This window comes from Mercenaria mercenaria, chromosome 10 (assembly GCF_021730395.1).
Source record: "Mercenaria mercenaria strain notata chromosome 10, MADL_Memer_1, whole genome shotgun sequence".
Classification (NCBI taxonomy): domain Eukaryota; kingdom Metazoa; phylum Mollusca; class Bivalvia; order Venerida; family Veneridae; genus Mercenaria; species Mercenaria mercenaria.
The window spans coordinates 47,685,671-47,708,497 of record NC_069370.1 but is presented as its reverse complement, the minus strand read 5'-3'; the positions used below and the strand labels follow the sequence as shown (position 1 = coordinate 47,708,497).

The 22,827-nt window shown below is 35.8% G+C and overlaps 1 long non-coding RNA gene across 1 annotated transcript in view; it reads right to left on the bottom strand.

Annotated features, from left to right (window-relative positions):
* Positions 1-21,079, bottom strand: part of LOC128559910 (uncharacterized) — a 157,770-nt gene extending 136,691 nt beyond the window's left edge. Inside the window, exons 1-4 of the long non-coding RNA XR_008372757.1 lie at positions 21,032-21,079; positions 11,795-11,880; positions 10,455-10,538; positions 8,645-8,745 (exon numbers count right to left, since the gene is read on the bottom strand). This is a non-coding gene — a long non-coding RNA (uncharacterized LOC128559910). The remainder of the gene's footprint in view (positions 1-8,644; positions 8,746-10,454; positions 10,539-11,794; positions 11,881-21,031) is intronic.
* Between the last annotated feature and the right edge of the window lie 1,748 nt (positions 21,080-22,827).

Genomic DNA, 22,827 nt, shown 5'->3' with positions numbered 1-22,827 from the left:
TCAATCGTGGACAGATGTTAAATTACATGAATATCATGATATCATGACACAACTCTTCCCACAGTAAGGTATAACACTCAAAATGTGGAAAATAAAATGTGTCACCTTCGTGTTTTCTTACAATTTTCTCTCCTCTTTGAAGATATTTTCTTTCTAAATGACAACAGATAAATCCATTACAGAAATAAACATGAGACATGTAGGAACATTGATGTGCTAACATCCAATTATGATGCTAATCTTCCTCAATGTTTTGCATACGGCCACTTTTCACCCCACCAAATTTCCCTAGTGGCCAAACAATTACGACCTTTCTACAAAAAATAAACATTCAGTTCCTATTTTTAATTTGAAATTTTCTTCATCATGAAAAAAACAGTTGATCTTCGTAAATAAAGTACTTGCAATGTCATGTTCTAATTTATCCAAACCAGGATCTCCCCGTTTTTTTTTATTATTGTTTCAAATTAATGTCAAAAGACATAATTCCACCTTGTGAACAAAAATAACTAGCATGAGTAATATTTGACAAAAGTTCATCTGCACCTTTTATCAATTTTATGAAAGTCTGTTGAATACCTTTCAAAATATTGAAAAACTACTTTCATACATCATTTTCAACTTGAGATTTTGTAAAACAAGAAGACATAGATGGCCCTATAGTGCTCACCTGACTCTAAGCAATTTTCCAAGAAACTAAACTGATGTACACAACTTTCAAAATTAAGATGTGAACTCTTTCAAAGCTCAGAGCCTGCATTAGACTAGCCACTAGACTGATAATAACTGTATTTCTATATTTTTTTTCCTTTTTTGACGAATTCAATTTCATAGAGACAAAAGCCAGTCTATTTTAGAGATTTTCACACAGGACTGATGTTGAAATTATCAGTCTAGTACAATCCGAAATGTTCTTAGAGAGATGATTGGCACCTATGGCTATTAGATTACCCATGGATAATTTGGTACATCATGCTAGTGGTCAAGTGTTACGCTGCTGATCATAAATCTGTTTACCTAACTGATTTTTAATGGTGATAACTGAAGTACCATTCTCATCTAGAATAAACAATTTTGCTACTTTTGAAATCTTGATGTGTCATCTTGCAAATATATTTATTAACAATAATATGTTAATTTTATTTAAAGGATTATTCTAATCAGTAAAATTCTGATACTAAAGAATGGATTTTAAAAGTTTATGTCATTGTCAAAAGCACATTTTAATTAAAAGATATGTTCAATGAGTTCAAGTTTATTCAAAGATAAAAAAATTGCTTTGTATAATATGTGGCAAAAAAGAAGATTATGATTGCTATCATATAAAACTTTTCAAAGGTGTTAATAAAACCGAGACTTATTGTCCCACTGGAAAGCCAGTAGATATAGACAAAATTATGAGAAAGCTGTACCAAAATTAAAAGAAACACAAGTGTCAGCAAAAATGATTTCTATTCAGTGACCAAGCACCATACTGCAGTCACTGCAGCACCAAACAAAAAAGACCTTTTATTTTCTTAACAAAGATTGACAAATAACAAAACTATTGAAGGTCGTTGCATATATAGAAGGCTGGTGCACCATTCTTATTGCCAGATATCTAATGCTAATCGCTAAATACAATATTCTTGCTCTCATAATATGCAAAAATTTCAAATATCTAATGTTTATAATGCTGAAAGATAATGCTAATTGTCTATTGATTTTATGAAATAAAGATCTGCATCATGTTTCATGTGTCTGATTTGAAGCATGTTCTACCATGTCATGCCAGCATCGGACAATGCATGTTAGCATTCAGCTTTGTATGGTGCGCCATGCTAATTGCTGAATGTCAATTTTAATGCTAAATGCCAATAACCTTAAGCTAAATACATATTATTTAATGCTAAATGCCATTTTTTATTAAATTATTTGTCATTTAGCATGACGCACTGTCCTTCCACAGTATTGATTTGCCATCGCATTTGACAATTATGACTCAATGTTTAAGATTTAGCATTTGGCATTAAATATTTTGCATTTGGCATGTGGCATTTTTCAAATGAAAGGGTGGAGTTATAATGTTAACTTCCTTATGCTTATTTTATGCGAAATATCAAAAAAAAATAAAATTAATGCTTGCTTGTGTTTAAAGTATTAAACATTTTTGACGTTAAAATGAGGTATTGGGTAAATTGAACAAGCCTTCCATGAATAAAAACTATACTATTATCAACTATATAGCAAATGAAGTGGTCTAATAAGATATGATAACCAGCGCTTAAAATTTCAAATAAAATTACTTTATAGTATACATAAGATTTTCAACCATCTCCAGTCCTCTCTACACTGCGATTAATTGAACAAATGCATGTACCTTATAAGAGATATGTAACTTAATGTTAATATGTAGAGTTACCTTTTCAACACCAATACATTTTGAAACTACATGTCTCTATTTAACATTAAATTTTTCACAAATCAATTATTTTTTATTTTAAAACATTTGGCTCTGTAACCTTTAATAAAGATTATACTAGTATAGGGTTTTCATGTAAAGCATTAGATAACTAACAGGAGTTAACTGAAGAATATAGTAATAAGTATGCAACATGCGAAATTTGCACAAATAAGAAACATACAAGAATTATAAGCTTAAATGTATTTCTAACTTTGAGATGTTTCTTTCTTCTGTAGAAATACCAATTTTGATGTGAAAAATGTGCTTTCATGTATTTACATACAGATTTTTAAAGCTAAAAATTCCCTTAAGAAAAGCCATAGACCTTCTTACTAACAGAATACAGGAAAGCATTCTGTCCGAATATTCTCAGAGCGAGATTGCAGAATTATGTGTCTGTACTTGTGTTTCACTGTCCTTCAAATACAACACTTCAGTATATGCATTATTCAGCCCCTGAACCTGGATATTCATTAATGCACCAAGAGGTGATACCACTATATTACATGTGCATTCCGTCTATTGAAATTCAATGTTTTAACACAAATATCGCAAAAGCTAACTTTTTCTGCAACCAGTCCGGGTTGCAAGTACCAATACAGAGAAATGAAAATTCATTTCTTACAAAATTTCAACTCAGCTGACCCCTGCAGTTGTAAATCCCAGCTACCCAGATGGTCTCAATAAATTGCATAAACATGTGGCAGTAAACCACTGATCTCTATCAGTTAGGCTGTGGTCATTTCTTGACATTGATTGATAACAAACCTAAAAAGAGGTTTGTGAATTTTCGGATTGTACTAGACTATGATATTGGACATAGGATATAGACTGGCTCAGTTCACTACATTCAATCATAAAAATGTAAAAAGATATATCATAGTCTAGGAGCTAGTCTAAGCCTGCATGTGCTGTAACTTACACAGCAATTATTGTTAAATCAAGAGCATGTAACTCTGCAAGAAAGAGCATGACCTCACCAGACGAACACTTCAACTAAACATCAATCAAAACACATACATATTCAAAGTATGATCAATACTGGTGAAAAAAATGATGTCTCAGCAGCTGAGATGTGATTAAATAGAGCATTTCCCCTACATCAAGGGCATATCACTCTGGTTAAATTGGTCCTGGCCCAAAGATTGACAATGGATTTATAGCTATACACACACACACTGCAGATATATCCAAATTTTGATAAGAATGCTTCAGAAGAGTGTAAATCAAACCAATTACAGACTAATGACATATCCAACTATCCTTAAAAGGTACCATGAGAATTTCTTGCTCAATAAGCTAATAAATAAACCTTTGAGTGTCACTTCAGCTGAAAGTAATAGTCAAAGCATAATCTTACGGCTATTTTTCTGCTGCACCGTCTGCTCCAGTACAAAGTAAAATCCAATTGAATTCCTTTTTTTTCACATTCAACACTATGAAAAATGAAACATTTCTTAAATAAAGTAAAAGTTTTAACACATCCTTCATTAAGTTTCAATATCATTAAATGTATACAAAATGTCTTGTCTTTCAGATTGACTGCGATAAATCACCTGATTGGACAGATAAAATTTTAACATTTTAAATGAAAATAATTATTGATTGCTCAAAAACAATGTGAAATACTGAACCTTTTACACAGGTGATACCCACGCCTCTGATTGAAAACACAGATAAAGATATTTTGTTAACTTTATTAATGATTTCCTGCCAATTTGAAAATGTATCTGTTATTTTGAAAAATGTAATGAAATTGATATACACGTAGTCAAGATATTCAGTTCTCGAACAATATTCATAAAGAAATTAATTGAAATGACCTTAAACCACACATAACGGCATTATGAACCCAACATTTTTATTTAAATCAAGCAATAAATATCACTATTAAAACAACTTTTAATGATTTAAGGTAGTTTTTCATCTTTGGTTAAAAAAAATTCTGCAAAGTAGAATTTTGACTGACCCCACATTTTCAGAAGTTGAGAATATAATAGTGACTTGGCCAAAAAAAAAAAGACAGATAGGGTCATGCACTTGAACTCTAGATACAGACAGCAAAAAAAAAAGGACAACCTGTGAACACAGACCACCTGATTCTAAGGATACCTAGTTTCATTTCGAAATCGAACAGTTTTATTAATAATTTAACCTGCACATAACAACCATTTTTTAATTTCCAAAACATGGTCTTTATTTACAGGTTTGACTGTGACAGTGACCGATATCGGGGCAGATTCTTTCATTTTTTTTCAAACGACTTGAGTGTTACAGTGCCCTGGTGGTCATGCCATAAGAAGACGAATGACAAATTCCACAGTTATCTCAACATTTTATCATTAGCTTTGTTCAAGATAATTCACTAAGAATCCCATTTTTCATAATCATTTGACAATCATTTAAATGAACTTTTTTAATCTGATCAACTTAATCTAACACAGTTAAACTACAATCATTCAAATAGGAGCACTTCATTTTTGTGAAAAAAGATTTGACATAAGGTTCCCTGACACTGAAATTTTCCAATTATGATCTTCAATACAAGGCAATAGAGATGAAAACAACTTGTACCAAAATAAATGCAAAATGTCATTTAGCACAATTCATCTAAATTACAGGTAAATTACAGGTAATTGTGAGAATAATTACAGAATTAGCACTTGTAATTATAATTTCACTTTCATGGTTTATTAAACTGCTAAGTTTAACTAAGTGATGTTTCAATTTTTGCTTAATTAGTGCTCAAAACCACAAAAATAAGTAAAGTAAAGTGTTTGTTTATTATAATGTTAACCCTACTAAAAGGGCCAGCCAATTTGGCTTATGAGACACCTACATACATTGAACAGCATTACTTCCTGATTCCTACTTTTTAATGCCAGGCACCAGGCAGGTAGGCAATCGGTAACCATTATTTAACTAGCTGGCGGCTCACCAACTGGTCACTCTTCAGTAACAAGACCCGCCACTGACAGGGCTGGAACCTTAGACTTCCCGATTGCAGGGCAGTTGCCTTATCCATTAGGCTATCGCATACCATTAAATGTTAAAACTTAAAAATCAAATTTCACCAAAATTTCTTGCATTATCTAAATCTTATAGCAGGCACTTGTGTATCTGGTGAGCTTTACCTGGTGATCAGACTATAACTGAGAGAAGACTGGCTGAGGCACATGTAGTTCCATGGAACCAATAAGTGATTTTACAAAGAACACAACCTAAATTAATTTTATATGAATGTCGAAAGATTTTTTATAACCCAACTAATACTGAACAAGAGCTATTTGTACAACACATATGCCCCCAGATTGCCTATCCCATTTTCAGTCTCGAGATCACTTTGACCTTGACCTTTGACATACTGATCACCAACATCAGAGGGACAATCTACTGACCACAGGAAATCATCATATGAAGTTTAGGACTGTTGGCCAAATTAGTTATTAAGCTGGAACTGTTTTCTGTCTCAAGGTCACTGTGAACTTGAACTTTGACCTACTGTCCTCCAAACTACCAGCCACAGGCAATCATCCTATGAAGTTTAAAGGCATAAGGCTGAAGGGTTCACATGTAGCTGAGCAGAAACCTTTCGGTCTTGAGGTCACTCTTGACCTTTACCTTTGTCTACAAAAGAATAATAGAGGGTCATCTACCAACCACAGGTACCGTAGATACCCGTGTATAATGCGCACCCCCGATCTTAGTCCAAAATCCTGGGAAAAAAAAAAAAAAAAAAAAATTTTTGGTCAATTTTGACGTGGATGGAAAACGAAAGTAGAGTTTACATCGACACCGGTAATAAATTTGATCTCCACGGCGGAGAGCAGCATCGGTCTCACGGTACTATCGATTTTTGTTTTCTCGAAAATAAAACCAGTAGATTATTGTTATATTTGTTGTTTTACCTTTTTAATTCACATATTTGAATAAATAAATAGCAGCTGATTCAATATTTCGGAATGGTATCTTCAAAATGACATGAGCTTCTCAATTTAAACTGATAACAAAAGGTGTGATAGTCTTTTTGTCACGATCATAAAGCCAGTAATTAACGGCAATCAACGTGTCACCTCGTGTCAATTATGTTGTTCACAGTTTGATCTCGGTTAAAGATAATTCTCGATCTTTAATTAGTAACATAATTTTTGTGATTTATAAACATTTCTTTCGTCAAAATACTTTTAAATTTATATGAAATTAATTTGTTTAAAAGAAAAATAAACAATTCGATCTTTTACGGAACGTAACGGCAATCTTAGATTTTAGCGGAGACAGTAAGCGCGGGGAGTAGTTTCCCTTTACCAAAATGGCGAACATCGGTAACAAACTTGTTTTGAAGTTGGAAAATTGTCTATACCTGTGTATTATGCGCACCCACGATTCGAGGGTGGTCCCGGGGGTCAAAAAACTGCGCATTATACATGGGTATCTACGGTAATCAACCTATGAAGTTTGACGAGTGCAGGCCAAGCATTCTATACTTATAGGCAGGAACCATGTTCAGTCTCCAGGTCACTGTGACAATGACCTTTGACCTACTGACACCAAAAACATTAGGGGTCATCTGCTGACCACAGGCAATCATTCTATGAAGTCTGAAGGCAGTAAGCCAAAAGGTGCCTTTAGTTATTGAGCAGAAACTGTTCTTGAGTCTCGCAGTTCTTGACCTTTGACCTACTGAGCCCTAAAACTTAGGGAGTCATCTACTGACCATATACCCTTTGATGTTAAATGACTGCAGGACAAAGCATTCTTTAGGTATTGAGTGGAAGCTGTTTTCAGTTATGAGGTTCTTGTGACCTTGACTTTTGACTGACTTTTTCACTGACCCTCAAAAAAGTAGGGGTCATCTACTGACCACAGACAATCATCCTATGAAATTTGACAGTGTATCCTCAAGTTATTGATCAGAAACAAAGCAGTCAATGACAAAACAACCAACCATCAGATAAGGAGCAAAACATTATAACCTTTCTTTGAAAGGGCTGAAATCTGCCATTTTGTTTTATACTACAATGGAAACAAAGCAGCTGCTATCTTGATCAGATACTGAAATGTTCCTAACTTTCTCTATCTTATGCCAACTCTATCTATACAAAAAGATCTAGCAGCCAGTATTAATATTAAAATGACTTTCTGTTCATTTAATTTATTGTTTTCCTATATTGACCAGAAAACTAAACTGTAAAGACTAAGAGGTTTCCTGATGATCTCTTTTATTAATCTGTAAATATAATTTTATTTGAAATATCCATAAACTAAACATGTTCAATCTAGATTTATTCTGTAATTCCCCTGTGAATTATAGCATCTTTATCAATTATCTTGAGATTTGGCGACACCTGATCACTGTTACGAGGAAATGGTATTTAAAGTAACCAAACTCTTTCAATTTTGACCATAAAGTATTGACATTTAGGTTAAATTCCCATGACCATTCTGTTTCCAAACTCTCACTTTCTCCAATGTAATGGCAGCCAAATGAAATTAAAACATTTCATTATCAAACTTTAAAAGTAAATTTGATCTCTTTTTGAGCAGAAGTTTGTTTATTCAATGTGACATACATGACAGTAATATTGAAGCACTGGAGAATTTTATTTCAACCTCCTTTTAACCTTCTTTTAGCTAGCCCTCAATTTTAAGTCCCACTGTGATATTTGATATCATAATTAACAAACAGAAAAATACAGTGATTATGTAGATATTTGAAAAAATATTCAGTCATTGAACAATGTGCCACCCTGGTAGCTTGGTCTTTAAAGCAGACAGAAATTTCTGCTTGATGATGTAAAAAAACGTTTTGTCATCAGTGAAATATGGATATTTTTTTCAAGCATTAGGATAATGCTTCCTTCATATTCTTTCAAATTGCTGAAAAAAGAAGTTTAATACACCCAATTCCCCTGTCATGTGTATCTGGATGGGATTTTTTTTAAGACTTGGGGTCCAGACTAAAATCTGCAATATCTGATTGGTTGCTCCTGAATGGAATTTTATGACTGGTCTTCAGAACTCAAACTTGTACCCATAGGGGCAAATAGCTAGTGTTTGAAGCAAGGAAATATGCCTGAATCAAGTTCAACTTCGGGTTAGAGAACAACAGCAGTGTAATTTAAGCTATGGTAACATTTTAGGGATTTTTTTTCTTCAGTTTTTATAATCTGTTGCATTCTGAAACATCAGTATATCTTTTACCTGTTCACCTTGTTTCAAGTGGTTGTTTGGTCAACAGATCACATGTCTTCCCCATTACAAATGTATACATTCCTGGAAACTGCTACTGTTCCAATCACAGCCTGCAAGTATCAGATGAACTTGATGTATGAAGGTTGTGCACTAGTATAAAGGGTCACCAAAGTGTTCAGATGTCTTTATTTTCTGAGGAATGTTTTACTAATAATAATGTAACAATCAACCATTATGACCTGACAAACAGACAGCTCAGCTTAAGAAAGAAGACCCAGTTTGAAAACTAGCAATTTCAATTTAATCAGGTATTCCCCATTCGCAGCTAAAGAATGCTGACATTATGTATGAGAATACTATGTAATTGCTCAGAAACTGCTAACTGTCATTACAGGTCAATAAAACAATATCTATAATTTACATTGAATTCCACCTAGAGTTATCTAACTTGGTTATTTTAAAAGTTTGGTGTCTTTTGTGAAGGTTCAATCTGATACATGTAGTTGTTTCTGAAATACTTTTTAATAGTTAGTTGGACACAAAACTTCAGTAAGACTTAAACCAAATTGTCTTTGTGTAAGGAAAAAGGGCCACAATTTATATAGCATTCCTCCAACAGTTATCTAACTTATCTAATTTGGTTATGATAGTAGCGCTGATGACTCCTCGTACTTGGATTCAGTGTTGTTATATTTTGTGGTCCTTTGGGATCATGGAGTTTATTCAACATAATTATGTGTAACAGAGTTCGGCTTAAGCCGGTGCTAGGGAGCATGAGAGGTGTTGCACATTTCATGATTACCTCTCATGAACAGACTCAATCAAGACGAGTCTGCTATTATTCTTCTTGGTTACATTCTTTGCTTCCAAAGGATCTTTTTGATTTTATTTGTAGCTTTGTGTAAAGTTTTAATCTAACACAAGCAATGGGTACCAAGATATAGTCTCGAAAACAAAACTTGACCCCATCAGCGCACAAATGCGCAAAACAGCTCTGCACTTCCCTTCCAATAGCCAAGCTAAAACTAAAAACAAATTTTACCCAATACATCTTATGACAGGTTGAAATATTAATTACTACTGTAAAAAGCCCAAACATATTCTTCATGAGAAAATCTCTTTACTGTTCAAATTTAACATTACAAAGATCCATTGTCAATGATTGATTAGGTAAAGATCTTGCCTTGTACTCACTCTAGAAAAATAATACCCATTTTACTCCAGGAATGATTTTTTCAAGAATTATGATCGCAATCTAGTTCTCATAATGAATTCTAAGGAGAAGATTAGTAATTATAAAGGCTGAGAAATGTTTAAACCATGTCCGAAGTTCGTAAAGTCAATTAGTACTAGAATTTCTTCCATTCAACAGTGTGTTAATTAATCATGTCCCCCTCTCCCTGAATATGCCAAGCAAAAAACACAAACATTAAAAAGATGAGTCACAACAAAATTGATATCAATAATCAGAAAATTAACATTCTTGTTAGAAATAAAATATAAACGCTGGTATCTAGAAACTTAATTATCTCGAAATCATTTAATCATGATTACACAAAAATCTTTCAAATCTGAAAAAATAACACCATCAAAAAAGTGTGCCAACACTTAATCAAATGTGTCATCCATGGAAATGTCATTCACGCAATACAATTTTGATAAATATTTATGCAAATGAAGAAACCACTTGTTCTCTTTAGAAAATAAAATAATCGCTGGAAAACGAACAACCACCAGTTGAGAAGTGTTTCATTGTTTACACTCATCCGGTTTGTACTCGCCCATTATGTAATATTGATAAATCATAAATTATAATCACCGAAGCTGCTTTAAACATGTGGGTACTGTCTAAAACATCTGTGTAAGGTTTTAAGTATCTCACAGCAGTTCAATCTGATATAACCTGGAATACAATGTTATGGATCATATGAAATGTATACCGAGCTGTAAAATTATAATATTCATTATAACGCCTTTTTTATAAAATTGGAGATATCAGCAACATGTCATACATGCGCTTTATTTACTTATAAAAAGGAAATCAACATTTGCAAATACTGTATTGGTATAAAGCTTTATGATCCATACACAACCTGTTACAGGTGACATTTACCTATCAACTTACAAATCGAATGAAAATAAACAAAACCATACAATCAGTATGAAATATCCATTTCCGCTGAGGACATCGCTGTTTTGCTCCTTCACCCTGTAGAAATTTAAGGGCAACAATAGGATAATGTGATGCGATGATGTTTTTATGTTATTATGATGCCAAAAACGAAATGCGCAGAAGACACAATATCAGCATCACACATTGTGTTTTAACATCATATTATTGCTATGACCTCCCTTCGCCAAAGGGCGAGATCATGATACCACAATGCCAAAGTGCTATGTAAAGATGGCACTATCTCTTAAGATGGCACTATCACACTTATGTAGTATTGCCCTTAGCTCAAGGGATGTTAGTGTGATAATACAATGTAGCAACACAATGCAAAATTGCAATATTGAACTTCCATAATTTCTTGCTTAGTCAAAGATGCAAAAACATTATATCATTTTTGTATTTTCGAATCATAGCATCGTATCTTTAATTTTTCACATAGCATTATAGCACTGTCATCCTTACCTGCTTTCTTTTTAACTGTAAGTGTTCACCTGTGAAATGCAACTTCAAAATTATTTGTGTTTTGTAATGACTCAACAAGCTGTTCATAAGAAATAATCAGTCTCCAGATCACCATGACCTTTGACCTATTGATGGGTCACTTACTGACTGCTAGAACTTTGACCTGCTGGTGGGTCATTTACTGACCGCTGGCAATCATGCTATGATGTTTGAAATCTATATAGGCCAATGTGTTCTTTAGTTGCTGAGCAGAAACTGTTTTCTGTCTCAATGTCACTGTAAGTCTGTGACCTACAGATTCCCAAACCAATAAAGAGTCAACTACTAACCACAGGCAATCATCCTGTTACATCTGACCAGTCTGAGACCAAGAATTCTCTAGTTATTGATCGGAAACATAAAAGTCTACCAAACAGCAGACTAACAGACAGATAGACAGACTAAGAGATGGACTAACTGTCAGATAGAAAAAATTTCTTCGAAGGGGGCATTAATCATAATTGAACATTTCAACCTGTACTCACCAACCGGAGATGGATCTTTTCACAAGGCTAGCAATTTTTTGTCCTTATAGTTCCATGTAACCATACCTGCAATCATGTTACCATACCTGCAATCATAAACAAAAGCTGTCTAAAAGTCAGCACAATGGATTATTCCCTAATTTTTAAGTCAAACAAAGGCCAAAACTTAATTGGCAAGATTTATATAACAGGCCATCAAGACAAATGAAATTTGACCACTAAGAGAGGAAGTATGCATTCTCTAGTTATTGATAGAAAACTAAATGGTCTACCTATGAATGGGACTGAGACCAACTTAGCAAAAACTAGAATGTGTCTGTAGGACACAGGGTGTGCCCCCAACTGGTACATTTGTCACAAATAAGGGGAAATAATTCAAATGTTTGCAGTTTTAATGAGGTATAGCCTCAACAAACATTTTATGAAAAGGATTCATTATTCTAGGCCAAATACTTTTTGAGCTATGAGCATCACAAACAAACAAATCCACTATTTTGGCTATTTCAAGGACTGTAACTCTGTAAAGTGTGCAAGGTCACATCATAATAAAGACTCAAGCAAGGTTTCATGAATTTACATCAAATACTTTTTGAGCTATGCACATAATTAGGTGAAAATGTTCCTTTTTTGACTATTTCAGGGGCCATACCTCTGAAAATAGGGAGCAAAGACAGACAGAAAATAGGAGTTTCGCAAGTTCATATCATGATAAAGACTCATGCAAGGTTTAATCAATTTATATATAATACTTTTTGAGCTAGGTACGTCACAAGGTGAAAATGTGCATTTTTGACTATTTCAGGGGCCATAACTCTGAAAATAGGGGGCGGAGGCAGACTAAAAATTGAAGGTGTGCAAGTTCATATCATGATAAAGACTCATGCAAGGTTTAATCAATTTGTATGTAACACTTGAGTAAGGCGCGTCACAAGGTGAAAATGTGCATTTTTTACTATTTCAGGGGCCATAACTCAGAAAATAGGGGGCGGACCCAGATGAAAAATAGGAGGTGCGCAAGTTCATATCATGATAAAGACTCAAGCAAGGTTTCATGAATCTATATCAAATACTTTTTGAGCTATGCGTGTCACAAGGTGAATTTTTGATTATTTCAGGGGCCATAACTCTGGAAATAGAGGGCGGAGCCAGACAGAAAATAGGAGGTGCGCAAGTTAATATCATGATAAAGACTCATGCAAGGTTTCATCAATTTATATCAAATACTTTTTGAGCTAGGTGCGTCACAAACTTCGGACGGACGCACGGACAAGAGCAAATCTATATGCCCACCCCCCCCCCCCCCCACTCATGGTGGGGGCACAACAATATACACCCTCTTCTTTGGAGAGGGGCATAAAAACTGAAAGAGATTCATAAAAAATGCTGTAGACCAAGTTTGGTGAAGAACCATTAACTCCTTTATGAAAAGATGCTTCCAGTTTTTTTATTTTTAGTTTTGTAGCCACTACAAGGAGCCAAGATAATCCATTTAAACAACATTAAGAGAAGTACATACAAGGACACTACAAACCAAGTTTGGTAAAAGTCTGTGGTTCAAAAGAAAAAGTAATTTTCAGATTTTCTGACTTTAGCCTTAGTGGCCCCTAAAATGGGTCAAGTGGCACAAGTCTCTGTGCCAAGATGCTATAGACCAATTCCGGAGTATTTCTGACCAGTAGTTTCAGAATAGAAGATGATGATGCAGAACGATCACTGAATGATGTATGATAGACCAGCCACCCACACCAATGTGTGACCATGTTTAATGAATGTATCAGGTACAAAATGTAGCCTCTAAAGATTAGTACATTTTTCTACAATTTAACCTAAAGACCTACTTTTGTATCTCAGATGATCCAGTATTGAATCTCGTTCAAAATTTCAATGCTAAAAACATTAGACTGACCAAGTTTCATTAAGACCGGGTCAGAATCTCTAAGTGTGTTAAAGTGAAACTGTGTAAAAAAGGGCATTCCCAAACCAAAATGGCAAGCTTAATTAAGTTTGCATTAAGGTCGCAGCAAGATTGCAGTTGCAATCTTAACAAGTGTGCGGCAAACTTGTTTCAGCATGCAGCAAGATTGCGACTGGAACCATCACAACCATTATTTAAGCTTGTGCAAACTAATTCGCGCCCGTCCTGCAACATATTTAAAATCTTGCAAGCATGTAAGGTTGCGACCTAGAAAGTTTGCACAATCATAACAAGATTGCAAGCTTGCGCAATCTTGCAAGCTTACACGATCATTACAAGATTGCAAGCTAATGCGCAACTTTGCAAGCTTGCGCACATTTCTATGGGTGTAGACAAAAACACTTGCGAGTCTCTCACAACCTTGTTATGATCGCGCAAGCTTGCAAGACTATCTTCCTCAACCTTATTTAGGTTTGTGAGATGAAAACTTTTGCATTTTCGTGAAACAATTTTTGTAGTGATCAGTAGATAAAGACTTAAAAATCAGGGACAATATTCTTTAAAACAACATATTCTGACATAAAAAAAAATAATATTTGGTTAAATACATTACCTCCCTTTTATACGTATTAGTGAACTAAAAGGTTTTATAAAGGTTACAGGATCACAAGCTAGTCGCAATCTTAGATATTATTAAGATCGCAGGATCAACTAGAAGTCTCTCCACTTTTCTATAAGGAGAAGTGACTTCTACGCTGTATCCCTGCGGTGCATGTGTAAAACAAACCACTGTCATTAACACAAGCTGAATAAAAGTGTCACTTCCCATATACTTCTTTACAATTTTGTTTCAGTTGGAACATTTTCTTCAATTTGTATGATTTGTACCCAACTTTTTTATCATGTACCCACATTTTCTGAAGTACGTGGGTACATGTACCCACTTTTCAAAGTCAGTGGGAATGCTGTGCCCACGGCACGCTTGCGAAGCAAGACTTATCCGTAAACTTAATTTATATTACATGACTGCAGTAAGCTTGCGCAAGCTTATGGCAAACTTCTCACAAGTTTGCCTCATACTTGTATTTTGGTTTGGGTTATGGACAACAGACCAGAATGTTGAAATATGGATGTGATCAAAATATGTCTTTGCACTTTTTTTTGTGAAAATTAGTTACAGTGCACACGCGGTGCTACGAATCGCAATTTAACGAAATACCGGTATACTACGAAAAGGTGTTGTGGTCCCAGCTGCTTTCTTTCTTCTTTCTATGTAACAAAGTCGTGGTTTTACGAAAATGCAATTTTACGAAAAATGCGCTCCTACAAATGTGTTGCTACGCCCTTAAAGCCTGTTTTCAACTTGTTTTAGTTGCGATTTTACGAATCTATCGTCTAAGTTTTCACACCTTCCATAACAGCGTGAAAATGCTTTAGAGTGGAAAGTGTCGCTATCATTTAGCTGGGCGTAAACAGTGATTATAGTGTGAAAACTTAGTAATTAAACAATTGGTAAAGGGTAGCTGAGGGTATCGGAATATGCAATTGCGATTTTTTCTCGTGCAACAATGTACCCTGTATGTGTTTTATGTACAGTGAATAAAAAAGTGAAGAAAAAAACCCAACTCATTCTACATTCTACATACGATCTGAGTTCAGATTCGAATAAGATTTGTAGTAAACCCAGATGTACATATAAAATTGGTATACATGTACTCCGATACGAAAATCACATGTTTAATTATCACGGGTTATGTTTATAGATATTAAGGTGTTATATAGCGAAATTTCCTATGCTACGCTCGAATGAAAATGTGATATTACAAAAAAAACGGCCTGTCCCTTGGCTTTTCGTAAGATCGCGATTGTACTGTACTTCTAACTTTCTTAACAACTATAAACTATCATTCTGCTTATCAAAACTACTTGATGTAAAGCCTTGTAAAGTTGAGAAGTATATAGAATAGGCAGTACTGTGGAACAGAAGTCACTTACAGGAAGAAGACAAGATTCTGAAAAAGTTTGAGGAAGAAAATCCTGTCATAAACTTAATGGTTTATTGATGTGAGTTATCTCCTGAGACAGATATTGTTTGTTTCAACAAAATATTTCATTACCCCTCATACTGATTGTCTAACACAGTCTGTGTTATATCTCTTATTCTCCAAGATGCTACTGTCCCAGGGTTTATTTTCTTTCCTTATATCAACCCAGTCCATAGGTTTCTGTGTAGAAGTAAATGGGTGAAGGGGTAATTGTATCACCAGTCCTGGATTTTATACATATTAATGGCAATGGCCTCCTTTATATGACAACAAACAAGAGTGCAAGAATGTCACAATATACGCCCGTCACAGCAAATTTCTTTACTCTAGCACCTGTATTTGCAAATGGAATTTTAACTTTGTGGTTGTTTAGTAATAACTAAATGTTTTGTTTTTCTAAGTCCACAAAAAAACTCCTTACCAGGTAGAGATACCTTAAAATACACCTAAAATTGGAAAGTAACATCTATGTTGTACCATAGAAAAGTGGTCTTGGTTTTTCCCTACGGTCAATTATAAAAAAGTTACAATATAAGTTATTTATAGTAACAACTAAGGGAAGTTAATCTTTAAAAAAAAAAAAAAAAAAAAAAAAAAAAAAAAAAAAATTAAAAAAAAATTGTAAGTCCTCACAAAAATCTTTTCCAGGTAGAGACTGGTCAAAATACACCTCAAAATTGGATGTAGCATGCATATTGTACTACAGAAAAGTGGTCTCGATTTTTCCCTATGACTAGTAATGAAAAAGTTACAATATAAGCTATTTATAGTAACAACAAAGGGAAGTAATTCGAAAGAAGGGAACTGCGCATGACACTTCGTCTCATGATGGTGTATAATTGTGTCAAGTTACATCAAAATCCCTCCATGCATGAAGAAGAAATGCTTCGGACAAAGTCATTCTTGTATCTGACCTTTGGCCTCTAAGTGTGACCTTGACCTTAGACCTAGGGACCTGGTTCTTGCGCATGACACTACGTCTTGTGGTGGTGAACATTTGTGCCAAGTTATATCAAAATCCCTCTATGCATGAAGAAGAAATGCTCCGGACAAGGTTTTCATTCTTATATCCTTTGACCTCTAAGTGTGACCTTGACCTTAGACCTAGAGAGCTGGTTCTTGCGCATGACACTCCGCCTCATGGTGGTGAACATTTGTGCCAAGTTATATCAAAATCCCTCTATGCATGAAGAAGAAATGCTCCGGACAAAGTTTTCATTCTTGTATCCTTTGACCTCTAAGTGTGACCTTGACCTTAGACCTAGGGACCTGGTTCTTGCGCATGACACTCCTTCTCATGATGATGAACAATTGTGCCAACTTTCATCAAAATCCCTCTATGCATGAAGAAGATATGCTCCGGACAAAGTCATTCTTGAATTTGACCTTTGACCTCTAAGTGTGACCTTGACCTTAGACCTAGGGACCTGGTTCTTGCGCATGACACTCCGTCTCATGATGGTGAACAACTGTGCCAAGTTTCATCAAAATCCCTTCATGCATGTAGAAGATATGCTCCGGACAAGGTCTGTGGACGCCGCCCGCCCACCCGCCCGCCCGCCCGCCCGCCAGGGGCGTTCCCATAATACGTCCCGTTTTTCAAACGGGCGTATAAAAAAGAAAACAAGAGCTGTCATTATTAGTGACAAATGCCCCGAAGCATGCCCAAGAATACTACAGTTGTCTGCGCAAAATATACCAGAATAGTTCAGGTATGACTCATTTTGTGACCTTGACCTTGACCTGTGAGACCTGGGTCATAAGCATGACACACCTTCTCAATATGGTTAACAAAGGGAAGTTTTTATTGCCATGGCAGCCAGGGTTCGATTCCAGACTCGGGCATCTTTCTTGATTTGGCATTTTTAAGACTGCAGTTTAGAAACAAAGTTCATAATATGACCAAACTTATAATTATTCATTATTTAGATCATTTATGGCATATATTTAGCTGACCATTTGTTGGTCAGGACTTGAAGTCTTTCTACTCAATGAAAACTACAACACGTCAAAAGTCAGCCATGTTCTTGTCTTACAACAACACTTCCAGAGGCTGCAAATAAAATCTTTGTCAAAACAACAGTGATTATGTCTGTGCTTTGTACGAAATGTTTGAACATGATTGTATTGTTAGTGTTTTACTAAATAATTTGCTGAATACAGCCAGTATCAATCTGCAAAACGCACTGAATTGTAGTACAAATTTTGAATTAACAATATTATCTAGCAAATAGTTCCAATTATAAAGGATTTAAACTTAAATGAAGCATTCAAGTTTCTTGTTTTTCTTAGCTCTGGTTTGAAAGTCAAACGTACTGTCCATTAGAATATATATATATTTTTAATTATCTAAAAAAGAATGTTTCAAACCTATATGATTTTTGTTTGTTTTGGTATACTGTCAACAGTCTGATATTAAACAAAGGCAATAATGATTTTACATGGTCCTAATGCACCTGTCAATATTTTGCCCGTCGTGGGGGGGGGGGGGGGGGGGGGCAGCGTTGGGCTGACCCAGGGGAATTTGACATTTCAAAAATTTTGTTGTCTAAATCCCCACCCTAGAGACAACCTTTTTTGTCTAAATCCCACCCTAGAGCCTGGTTGGTACATCAAATATTTGTCAAATTCCCGCCTGTCGGGAATGGTCTTCTGTCTAAAGTCCCGTGTATGCGCGCCACTGCCCCGGGCGGGCAAAATATTGACAGGAGCATACCTTATTTAGGTACCATGCAGTGTAAATGGGTCAGTAGACCATGTTTTTATTCAATATAAGAAGAAATAACAAGATTGTTAGCATAGATAGATTTCCAAGTCCTTTTCACTTTCAAAATCTATCTGTCATTTCAAAGCAAAGGTTAAACTTTTCAATGTGCCTAACTTTCTAACTGTCACTATTGACAAAATATGTCAGAATTATTTTGAACTGTCTCAATTCTATGTCAAAAGTATACTAGGGAGAATTTAAATAGTTGTCGATAATGCTAAACCTTTATTTCAGGACAAGTTTTAACACCCACATATTATTCCTTAGAATAGATGATGTGGCAGTTGTTCTGTCTGGTGTGCTGAATGGCCAGGAAACTTATGTTAATGTTAATTTAAATTCAACAAAATATGTACCATATATATTATATTATAATTTGCATCTTTGATCTGGTGTCATTAAATGGAAATTTATGATATTTAATGGATATTCTATATGGACTTCATAAGCCTTACTGTATGTAAGCCACTTCCAACAGCCTTGTCTGATTGAGCGAAAGCACATTTTAAGTAACAAAAAAAATGACTTCAGTTGATCCTGCCTTAGCAACCTCCTTTATTAAACAGCTTTAAGTAGCCAGTCAATGAACTTCCCAATTTGACTTTTGGTCTGCTTTCAACTTGTCTCAAGCAGCCACCTGCCTGTTTGTGTGACTTCTTGATACAGGTTTGACTGTATACATAATTTTAACATCAGTTCACAATGTCATATCAAATCACCTCTTCACAAATAGCACTGATACTTTCCAGTACATTTGGATATAGTCCAAATAAAAGGATGTATCCGGACAGCGTGATAGCTTTTGACTGTCGCTGTCCGGCTTAAGGGATGACAACTATAAAGATCTTAAATAAGTCATCCTGATAAGCCAAATGAGTAAGGCTAATTTAGACATAACACACTTTATAAACATAGGCGTAGGAGTGAGTTTAACTTTGGTGGGGGGTGGGGGGCAAACCTTTTCGACAGGGGGGCCCGGGGGCTTGCAAAGGATCCCAGGTGCATTCATGACAAAGCCTTATCCAGGGGCCAAATGGGCCATAGGCCCCCTCAAGCCCTGTGTTTTAGCAATATTTTAGGAAATGAGAAATTGATTGTAGAATTAACAGATAACATAGAATAGAAATATCAAAACTTTAAACTAGAAGATGCTTTTGTAAAAAAGCGCATGTCTCCCCCACTGCATAGTCAGAAGTCAATAGGGAAGAACAGCGAAAGTCAAAAAGACACTGATGGTTGGCTGCAATAGGGATCACCTATTTGGCATGTTCAATCATCCCACTAAGTTTCAACATTCTGGGCCTAGTGGTTCTGAAGTTATGAATTGGATACGGTTTTCCATGTTCGGGCTGCTGTGACCTTGACCTTTCATCAAGTGAACCCAAAATCATTTGGGGTCATTTACTCTGCATGTCCAATTATCCTATTAAGTTTCAACATTCTGGGTCAAGTGGTTCTCAAATTATTGATTGGAAAGAGTTTTCTATGTTCAGTCCCCTGTGACCTTGACCTTTGATGAAGTGACCCCCAAAAACAATAGGGGTCACCTACTCTGTTATTCCTATCTCCCCATGAAGTGTTTGAAGGTTCTAGGTCAAATGGTTCTGAAGTTATAAACTGGAAATGGATTTCCATTTTCTATCCACTGTGACCTTGACCTTTAACGGAGTGACCCCAAAATCAATAGGGGTCATCTCTGCATGTCCAATCATCCTATGAAGTTTCAACATTCTGGGTCAAGTGGTTCTCAAGTTACTGACCGGAAATGGTTTTCCATGTTCAGCCCCCTGTGACCTTGAACTTTAAGTAAGTGACCCCAAAATCAATAGGGGTCATCTCTGCATGTCCAATTATCCTATGAAGTTTCAACATTCTGGGTCAGGTGGTTCTCAAGTTACTGACCGAAAACGATTTTCCATGTTCAGACTCCTGTGACCTTGAACTTTAGCTAAGTGACCCCAAAATCAATAGGGGTCATCTACTCTGCATGTCCAATCATCCTATGAACAGAAGTTTCAACATTCTTGGTCAAGTGGTTCTCAAGTTATTGATCGGAAATTGTTTTCCATGTTCAGGCCCCTGTGACCTTTGACGGAGTGACCCCAAAAACAATAGGGGTCGTCTGCCACCCTATGAAGTTTGAAGGTTCTAGGTCAAATGGTTCTCCAGTTATTGATCGGAAATGAAGTGTGACGTACGGACGGACGGACAGGGCAAAAACAATATATCTCCCTCCCCCTCTAAAAATGTTGGTACCATGAGGTCGATACCTCTACAGGCGTATGACTATGCGCTGAACTGTCAGCAGTGTAACTTAATCGGTCAAAATATGTATTGTCCTAATCAAGCGTCTCATTTTTTGTTGGTTTTTTTTCAGTCTTCGGTTCAAGCACTGGATACACAATAAAATAGCGCTGCATTTGTCTAATTGTGTTATAAAGTTGTGGAAATATTATTCCCCTTGAATAGACAATGAAAAATTTACGTGCGTAAACAGGCTGACTACTTACATCGTTTTTGCAGACGCTCAAACCAGAACTGTAGTGATGCGCTCGATGTTATATTCTTTTTATAAAATATAAAATATAATCGAACAACCCTCGGCGCGTACGAGGTTTCAATACTCGCCTTACTGAAAGAGAAGTCAGAATGCAAGGAAAGGCCAAATGCAAATCAGAAATCAGGTTGAAAAGAATTATATGATACTAAACAAGAGCTGTCACTATTGGAGACAAATGCCCACAAAGTAGGCCCAAGAATGCCTCAGTTGTATATAGATCTATTCGCAAAAAAAACACATATCATTTTGTGACCTTGACCTAATAGGCTTCGGTCATAAGTGTGACACATCTTCTCAATATGGTTAACATTTGTGTCAAATTATTTTCAAATCCCTTGATAAATGGTAGAGTTATGGACCAAACAAGGAACACCTTTGACTTCTAAGTGCGACATTGACCTTGGAGCTAGGGGTCTGGGTCTTGCACAAGACATCTCATCTCGTTACAGGGAACATTTATGCCAAGTAATTTCAAAATCTCTTCATCAATGGCAGAGTTATGGACCAGACAAGAAACAGACCATGTTAACCTTTGACCTCTAAGTGTGACCTTGACCTTGGAGCTAGAGGTCTGGGTCTTGCTCATGACACATCATCTCATTATGGTGAACATTTATGCCAAGTTCTTTCAAAATCCCTTCATGAATGGCAGAGTTATGGACCGGACACGAAACATACCCTGTTAACCTTTGACTTGTAAGCGTGACCTTGACCTTGGAGCTAGGGGCCTGGGATTTACGCATGACACATCGTCTCATTATGGTAAACATTTATGCCAAGTTCTTTCAAAATCCCTTCATGGATGGCAGAGTTATTGACCGGTCACAAAATAGACCATGTTAACCTTTAACCTCTAAGTGTGACTTTACCTTAAAGCTAGGGGTCTGGGTCTTGCACATGACACTTCGTCTCATTATGGTGAACATTTATGCCAAGTTATTTCAAAATCCCTTTATGGATGAATGAGTTACAACCAGGACAAGAATTTACCAGACGCACGGACGGACAGTGCAATTTTAATATGCCCGCCTTTGGGGGGCATGATAAATGTTATATTAGACTGCAAGTTATATCTCTTTTCCAAAATATTGGTGGGGGGGGGGGGGGGCAAACTATAGTTTGCCCGCCCCAAATCCTAGCTTTGGGAGGGGGGCCAGGCCCCTGGCTCCTACGCCTTTCGCCCCCCCCCCCTCCTCAATCCTAGCTTTGGGAGGGGGGGGGGGGGGCAGGCCCCCCGGCTCCTACGCCTATGATAAATATGAATGTTTTTAAATTAAAATCTTCAAAGTTAAAAATTTTGGCACAGATGAAGTAGAAATCTATTTATAAATACATAAAAGATAATAAAAATATTTTTGTTACAAGACTTCTAAAATTAAGATTTAAAAATATATTACTATCTCTGGTGCAGACAACATTGTTACTAAATTTAGAAACGGAAGCGGTTGATATGTAGATCTATAATATGTACACAATTATGGTAACCATGTCATCCAAGGGCACTCTGCGCTTTGAACATGTCGAAAATTATTGATTTTTTTTTGCCGATTTTGACCCTTTAACATTACTAATATCTGATATTTTATATCTGTGATCCCTCTAGATCACGCTGCCCCTAAAGTTACCTGAATCAGTGGGGCACCAGAATTGGTGTATTTTGTTTAAGCATGCGCTTTGTTTGAGACATAATAAGTTTTTGCACTAGTTGTGTAAACTTACTAACTACATCACAGCTATCAAACTTTG